Source organism: Arachis ipaensis, chromosome B04 (assembly GCF_000816755.2).
Source record: "Arachis ipaensis cultivar K30076 chromosome B04, Araip1.1, whole genome shotgun sequence".
Taxonomy (NCBI): Eukaryota; Viridiplantae; Streptophyta; class Magnoliopsida; order Fabales; family Fabaceae; genus Arachis; species Arachis ipaensis.
The window spans coordinates 29,551,791-29,560,505 of record NC_029788.2 but is presented as its reverse complement, the minus strand read 5'-3'; positions in this window follow the sequence as shown (position 1 = coordinate 29,560,505).

Genomic DNA, 8,715 nt, shown 5'->3' with positions numbered 1-8,715 from the left:
TAAATTGGATTTTTTTTATTTAAATTATTTAAATATATTTTTATGTGTAATTTATAATGTATTTATGTATTTGTATTAATCTTACATATTTTGAGTACCGAAGAACCAAAACCTAAAAAATCACAATTCAAATACTCTATATCTAAGATATAAACACTTTGAAAACATGTGCATAAGTCGGGTGTATTGTATCTAGGATACTGCCTTAAGTAATTTTCTGGCATTGTATCCGAAATACCACCATAATAAGTATGGTGAGATAGTATTTGGGGTACGTGCTTAAATAAATAGGAGTCTTTACACTTTAGATACATAATAGAAAATATTTATATAAGTAACTTTTTGGCTCATCCATTCTACATCCATCTTTTTATTCTTTCTTTCTTTCTTCAAAAAAGAAAAAAAAAACAAACAAAAAAGGCTAGTAATCATTTTTTTTGTGAATGAGTAAAATTTGAGTACAATTTAACTGCAATGATGTGCACTTTCTGTGTTGATTCTCTAGATGTACTTAAGAATGTCATCTTGATCAACATAGGAGCAATTGGTTCGAAGGAGGTTGGTCAAGTAGTATATAGATTCCTATCAGCGTTGGCTAGTGGAGGTCTTAATAATATGACGTTTTAGGTTGAAGCCGATAAGCACGTTAGTATAATGTTTGATGTGCATGGTAGACTAATGCCACAACATGTGACGGAGTTGTATGCAAAGATTCGTGACATGATTAGTGGTTTTGGGCCATCTTCTTCAATATCCCATGTAGTCCCGGTCTTGGCGAGGCCAATTCACTTTGTTGATCCGCAGGATAGTGTTGACGTAAAGTTGAGCTAGTCTGATTCAGATTATGTTGTCGACACCAGGTCATCCAACGATAGTGAGCCATCAAGAGAGTATGTGCCGGATACTCCAGGTGGTGGAGATGTTCGATTTCTTCTTCCTCCCCTGTTGATTGTTCCACAGTTATCAGAAGTTTTCAGTTTGTATACGATGCAACTAGAGGACCCTTTTAATTTTGGCGATGATGAGGATTACAACTCAGATGGAGAGATAGAATTTCGAGTGGGCCAATAGTTTAGTAGTAGAGATGTTGTTCTCTTGGCAGTGAAGAATTACAGAATTCGAAAAAAAGCTGAATACAGGGTCTTGGAGTCGGATAGGCTAAAATACCATTGTCGATGCAAGTAATCTTTCGCTGGGTGTCCATGGAGTTTTCGTGTAGCACTTCGACAGAATCTGAATTACTGCTAAATGTTGTATTATCAGATTATAGAATTAAATTAATGTATATTAGGGTATATCTTAGATGTTTAAATTTATGAGTTCTCTTGTAGGGAGGTGCGGAGGTTTGGGGGGCACATACTTGTTTGCCTCCAACTACGTCTCAAGATCAGACTCAATTGGATGGCAGTTTGATTTGCATTGTTATCCTACCAATTATATATGTTGATCCATCTATATCCATCCCAGTGTTGCAAAGTGCAGTGCAACAAAGTTACATTTCAAGCAATCATATCAAAAGGTGTAGATGACAAAGCAGAAGACGATTGCTCAGATTTATGGCGATTGGGAAGAGTCGTATAACAAGATTTTCATTCTGTTACAAGCTTTGTCCGATTGCCTTCTTTGTACCATACATGATTGTGTCGCAGTTCCACACTACAATGAAAACATGATTGACAGAAATTTTAGCCAGCTTGATAAGGTGTTTTGGGCCTTCTCCCGTGTATCGAAGCTTTTAACCGTTTGTTTCGGTCGACGGGACACATTTGTATGGCAAATACAAGGGTGTGTTGTAAGAACCCGATTTTTGGTAAACATATTTTTCTGGTTATTTTAAAATTTATTTCACAAAATCTCGACTCACGGCCCAACAAGAAATAGTGAGGCTAGCCCAATGATAAAAAAAATTAATTAAAGAAAAAATAAAAAATTGAATAGAAAAAGACCATTAATAAGGTCAAAATTGACTTTATGAGGGTAATTATCTCCTAAGTCAAGTTTGACTAATAAATAATAATTATTAGCTTACCATTGGTTTATTTTTCTCACTAGAGTCTTTTTGAGCTGGAAATTCACTTTTAGTGACGGTTTTGCGTGTGTTGAGAAAAACTCTAGTAACTGAAAACCTCAAAATCAGTGGTCAAAATAATTTTTACCCATCTAAATGTGCCTCAAGATTTATTTTAGTCATCCATTCATTATTTACTCCTTTAAGAATAAATATTAGCCATTAATTATTCTACCATACGGTAAAAGTTACCCGAACCGAATTTTCAGCTAGTATTCCGCAAACAACTCTTAGAGACTCCAAATCTTCTTGCTTGCTACCCAAGTAACTTAGCCTCCCTCTTTTCACCCCTCTTTGTTGTATTTTTAACTATGAGTAATTAACCGCGGTTAACTGCAGATAAACACGTCATTATGATGCTAACTGTGTTTCCTCAAAATCACGCCCCTTCTCTCTTGCTATCAGCCAATTTATCTCTAATTTTTTCAGCCCTCTTTTACCACATTTAACTAGGTTAGACTTCAAATTTTATTTAAGACAATTACCAAGCAAAAATTCAATAACATTTTACTATAAAGAGAGAGATAAGAACTGTGAGTGAGAGAGGAGAAACAGAGAAAATTCTGCACATACTACCTGCATTTTCAGCCCCTTATCTCACCATTCATACACTATTCTTCAAGTGTTCTTAAAGGACTCAAACTATACAAGCACAAACTCTTGTCCATTTTCGCCAATCTTTGCGTTTATACCGAATTTCGGCTAGGTAAACTCTTGTTCTTTCTCCTTTTCTTTTTCTTCTAAAAAAATAGTATCCATGATGAATCCTTACTCTCTTCCATGTATAGAGAACTCCTCTTGAAGCACCCATGGAGCACGCCTAAGGAGTTAAGGAGTTTCGAGCTCACAGTGGTTGAATTTCGACGTTTTGCGACACTTTAGGCCCAAAAATGAAACTCACCACCACCAGCTGTGTTTTTGCCCTTGTATGCATGTTTTCTAGTGTGAGAAAGGTTTACTAACTGAATTACATAAGAGATAAGGTTTAGGATTAGTTAGAGTATGGTTGTGCTTATTTTCGGTACTTATATGAGCCACTTTGTGATGAATTTATACTTGTTTTGAATTTCTAGAAATTTGTGAGTTACCACTGTTTTGGCTTACTAAATATGTGTAATATACTGTTGTATCTCTGGATTTTGTGTGAAAACATCCGGAAGCATAGAAGCGCTTGGGGTTTAAGTTCAAGCTTTAAACGTCACAAAAAGTGAAGAAAAATATAAAAACTGCACCTCTGAAATTTTCAGTCACTAAGAGCACAAAAATTATGATAGAAAAGAGTTAAAAGGTAGCTAGAAAAATAGTTGCAATCCTATAAAACAAAGACGGAAAGGTAAAAAGGGTGTTATGTGATGCGTGAGCATCTTATCTATCTTTTCCTTGTGAATTTGCACTTGAATTGCTAAGTTTAATCAAAATTTAAATATCTTTTAGCCACTATGGATGCTACTTTGAGTTGTGTACAATTTTATTTATTTCAAGTAGCATTCGGAGGGATTTGACGGAGTTTTGTAGCAGAAAAGGGAGAAAGCAAATGATGCTGTCAATCCTGACTTCCTTGCACTCAAACCGGAATAGCTTGAGCTACAGAGGTTCAATCGACGTAATTCCAGTAGCATTGGAAAGCTAACTTCCAGGGCTTTCCAACGATATATAATAGTCCACATTTCTTCTCCAGCAACCTCTGCATCCTTCATGTTGAACTTGGTTCCTGCCAAGTTCAGCGTGGATTTGAGAACTCCCAGGGAAGCACTCGCTGCCTTCTCCACGCTGAACTTGGAAAAAGCCAAGTTCAGTGTTGATTCAAAGGAACACGCTAAAGACCACGCTGCCTTCTCCACATTGAACTTGGAAAAGGCCAAGTTTAGCGTGGAGCTTAATGAATCCAATGGTCCCCACGCTCCTCAAGCCTTGCACGGATCAATCAAATTAATTTTGATTCAACTTTTATTTATAATTAGGAAAATATATTATTTTAGTTTTAGAAAATATATTTTACATTAATTAGGATTAGATATAAAAGGAAAAAGAATCAGCCCTTCGGACTCCTCTTCTCTTCTACCTCATTCCGCAATTTACAGTTTTTCTGAATCCTAGTTTTCTCTCTGAATCATGAGCAACTAAACTTCCACTGTTAAGGTTAGGAGCTCTGTTTATTGTATGGATTGATACTATTATTTTTCTATTTTAATTCATGTATTGATTTATAATTCAAGAATTATTTTCGTTATTTATCTTATGAATTTGGGTGGAACGGAAGTATGACCCTCTTTCTAATTGAGTTCTTGTATAACTTGGAAAAGCTCTTTACTTGAACAACAGCTTGAAAACATATTTTCCTAAATTTCTAATTATCTGTACTTAACAGGATACGTGACATATAATCCTCTTATATTTGGGTAATTAGGATTTCTATGACATATAAACTAGAATTGAACTTCACCCTCTAATTGGAATTAAGTGACCAAGGAATTGGCGGTTGATGAATTTTAGAGGAGACTAAAAAGGTCTAAGGAATTAGGGTTTAGTCATATATAGTTTGCCATGAATTAAATCTTGCATGATTAAAATAGTTAGTAAAAAAAGTCAATCCGAAAAATAGATAACTCTGAAGCCTTAACTGTTTCTCCATATATATTTTTCACAACTTGTTTACTGCTTGCTTTCTGATATTTTCAATTTACTGTTAATGCTTTTGAACACTCAAACACTATTTTCTATTTGTCTAACTAAGCCAATCACTCAATCATTGTTGCTTGATCCATCAATTCTCGTGGGATCGACCCTCACTCACCAGAGGTATTACTTGGTACGACCCGGTGCACTTGCCGGTTAAACCCTAAACCCTAAACCCTAAACCCTAAACCCTAAACCCGGGGATTGATAGTAATTAACAACTACTAGTTGTTTGATTGGTTAGATTAGGCACTTTAGTTTTAATTTTACATAATTGTTGCTTTATTATTTTCGAAAACAAAATTAGCACTAATATTTTCCTCTTTTTTTCGTTAGCACCCCCTCCCTAGTTTCGTTTTCTTTCTCTTTTCTTTTATTATTTAGTTTAAAAATAAATAAATAAATAAATAAATTAGTACTAATATTTTTTTAATTTCTAAAATTAAGTTTGGTGTTCCCTAGTTATTTTTATTTTAATTTTCCTGTTTATTTTTTTTTAATTTTCAAAAATTTTCGGCTTTAATTATTTAGTTGTTTTATTTTATTTCTTTTACACAAGTTACCTCACTGGGAATTCTCTGCACTCTGATGTAGAGATTTCCATCTTTTGTTTTCTTTTTTCTATTTATGAGCAGGAATAGGGACAAGGAACCTCTATTAGACTTTGATCTTGAACCTGAAAGGACTTTTAGGCGGCGTTTACAACAAGCAAGACTGTACAAGGCTGCAGAGTCCAACATGGATCATAATCATGCTGCTAATGCCAATATGGCAAATCTGAATGGGAATGAGGAACCTAGAAGAGTGCTTGGCTCTTACACTGCTCCTAATGCAGATCTTTATGGAAAAAGCATTGTGGTGCCTCCTATAGCTGTAAACAATTTTGAACTGAAGCCTCAGCTTGTCACTCTTGTGCAACAAAATTTCCAGTATTATGGACTTCCTCAGGAAGACCAGAATCAATTTATTTCTGATTTTCTGCAGATTTGTGATACTGTGAAGACCAATGGAGTGAATCTTGAGGTGTACAAACTCATGCTCTTCCCATTTGCTGTGAGGGATAGAGCAAAACTGTGGTTAGATTCTCAGCCCAAGGAGAGTCTGGATACTTGGGACAAGGTTGTCACTAGATTTCTGACTAAATTTTTTCCACCTCAAAAGCTGACTAAGTTAAGGGTGGAGGTTTAGACTTTCAGATAGAAAGAAGGTGAGACCCTTTATGAAGCTTGGGAGAGATTCAAGCTACTTACTAGGCAGTGCCCTCCAGACATGTTCTCTAAATGGACTCAGCTGGATATCTTTTATGAGGGTTTATGTGAAATGTCCAAGATGCGCTTGGATAATTCTGTAGGTGGTTCTTTGCACATGAAGAAGACACCGGGAGAGACTATTGAGCTTATCGAATTGGTTGCTAACAACCAATACTTATATTCCTCCAACAGGAATCCTTTGCACTCTGAGACCTCTCAAAAGAGAGGCGTGTTGGAAGTGGAAGCTGTTAATGCTCTTCTTACTCAGAACAAGTTTATGTTTTAGCAAATAAATCTACTTACTCAACAGTTGAGTGGAATGCAAGTTTCAGCTGTCAACACTCAGAATGCACCTCAAGAGGTCCCTTATGACATGACAGGTAATTTTGTGCAAAATGATAATTATGATTATGCTCAATCCTCTTTTGAACAGGTCAATTATATGGGGAGTGGTCCTAGAAATCCCAACAATGATCCATACTCCAAGACCTATAATCAAGGGTGGAGAAATCACCCAAAATTTGGGTGGAGAGATCAACCTTAGAGATCTCAGAATTTCAACAATAATTCTTAGGGCGGTTTCCACAGAATAATCAAAATAACCACCAATTTCAGTCTCATCCACAACAACCACCTCAGTAGGCAAATTCTCAACCCCAACAAGATTCTAATTGGGAAATGATGAGGAGTTTTCTGCAGGAAACCAGGGCTTCCATTAGAAACTTGGAGGTGCAAATAGGCTAAATAACAAATACCTGAGAGATCTTCAAGTACATTTCCTGGTGATACAGTGGTGAACCCAAGAGAAGATTGCAAGGCTATTCAATTAAGAAGTGGTAAAGTAGCTGGTTCTGAGACCAAGGTCAATGAGGAGCTAGTTGAAAAAGAAGCTCCAGAGGAGAAGAAGGAAGAAATAGAGCACGCCCCTCCAAAGCATGCAGATAACCCATTCCCTGACTCTCTTCACTCTTATCCTACATTGCCAAGGACTCCTGAATACAAGCCCAAAATGCCATATCCTCAGAGGCTTCATAAGGCTTCCAAAGACAAGTAATTTTCTAAATTTTTAGAAGTCTTCAAGAAGTTGTAGATCAACATTCCTTTTGCAGAGGCTCATGAGCAAATGCCTCTTTATGCTAAATTTATGAAAGAATTGTTGACTAACAAGAGGAATTGGAAGGAGCAAGAAACCGTGGTGTTAACCAAGGAATGCAGTGCTATTATTCAACATACACTTCCTGAGAAAATGCAGGATCCAGGGAGCTTTGGGATTCCTTGCACCATTGGAGATGTCACCATTCAGAGAGCTTTATGTGATCTTGGAGCTAGCATCAATCTCATGCCACTTTTAGTGATGAAAAAGCTTCAAATTGAGGAGGTAAAACCCACTCGTATTTCTCTTCAACTTGCTGATCTTTCTATTAAATTATCTGTGGGTGTTGTTGAGGATTTACTTGTGAAAGTAGGACCATTTATTTTTCCTGCTGGTTTTGTTATATTAGACATGGAAGAGGATGTAAAATACTCTATTATTCTTGGTAGACCCTTTTTAGCTACAGGAAGAGCTCTGATTGATTTGCAAAAGGGTGAATTAACCCTGAGGGTCAATGAAGAACAGGTGGTCCTTAATGTTTTTGAAGTTCTCAAGCACCCTAATAATTCTGAAGGGTGTATAAGAATTGATGTTATTGAACCACTTGTTCAAGAGGTACTGGAAGCTGAGGTACTTGATGATATTTTAGATCCTATTTCTGAGTATGAATTAGTTAAAGTTGATGATTCACCACCCCAAAAGGAGCTGATGAACACGCCAATAAAGGAGGAGGAAGTCCCTAAGCTTGAGCTCAAACCTTTGCCCCCTTCTCTGAAATATGTGTTCTTGGGTGAAAATAATTCATATCCAGTGATTATTAGCTCTTCCCTAAAGCCCGAAGAGGAAGAGGCGCTTATTTTAGTGCTCAGGAGCCATAAAACAGCTCTTGGGTGGACCGTTAGTGATTTAAAGGGGATTAGTCCAACCAAGTGTATATACAAGATCCTTCTTGAAGATGATACTAAACCAGTTGTGCAACCACAAAGGAAACTCAATCCAACCATGAAAGAGGTGGTCCAAAAAGAGGTAATGAAATTATGAGAAGCAGGTATTATTTACCCTACTAGCAGAAGCCCCTCGCATACGCGCGGGTAATAATAGTAGTGTTTGTATTGTAACCATTTTGCTTAAAATATTTAAATAATTCTGTGATGGACTTTTGTTATTTTTTATAATTATTTATTTGTTTATCTCTATAATTATCTATGTAAGATATTTTGCAAAAAGTATTAATACTTAAAAAGTTATATAAATTATTGAAGTACCTCGTTAAATTTGGGAAGAAGTTAATAGCTTATTGATAAAGTTTGTATTTTTATTAAACCAAGTGAAATGTATATTGATGAGTTGTCAATTTTAGTTATAAATAGGATAAACTACATTATACTCTTAAATTGATTAATGTGGTATAATTTATAATTGATTAGTATGGTATCATTTAAGGCACATCGATTTAATATACCACCTGATTAGAATTGATTATTTATGTATTTAATGCGAGAACTTTTACAGTTTAAATATTTAGAATTTCATTTTAGTACACTAACTATTATTTATATATATTTGATATTCATTGTTATGATTTATTGGTCTATAAATATGAAAAAAAAATATTGTAGTTTGTAGTT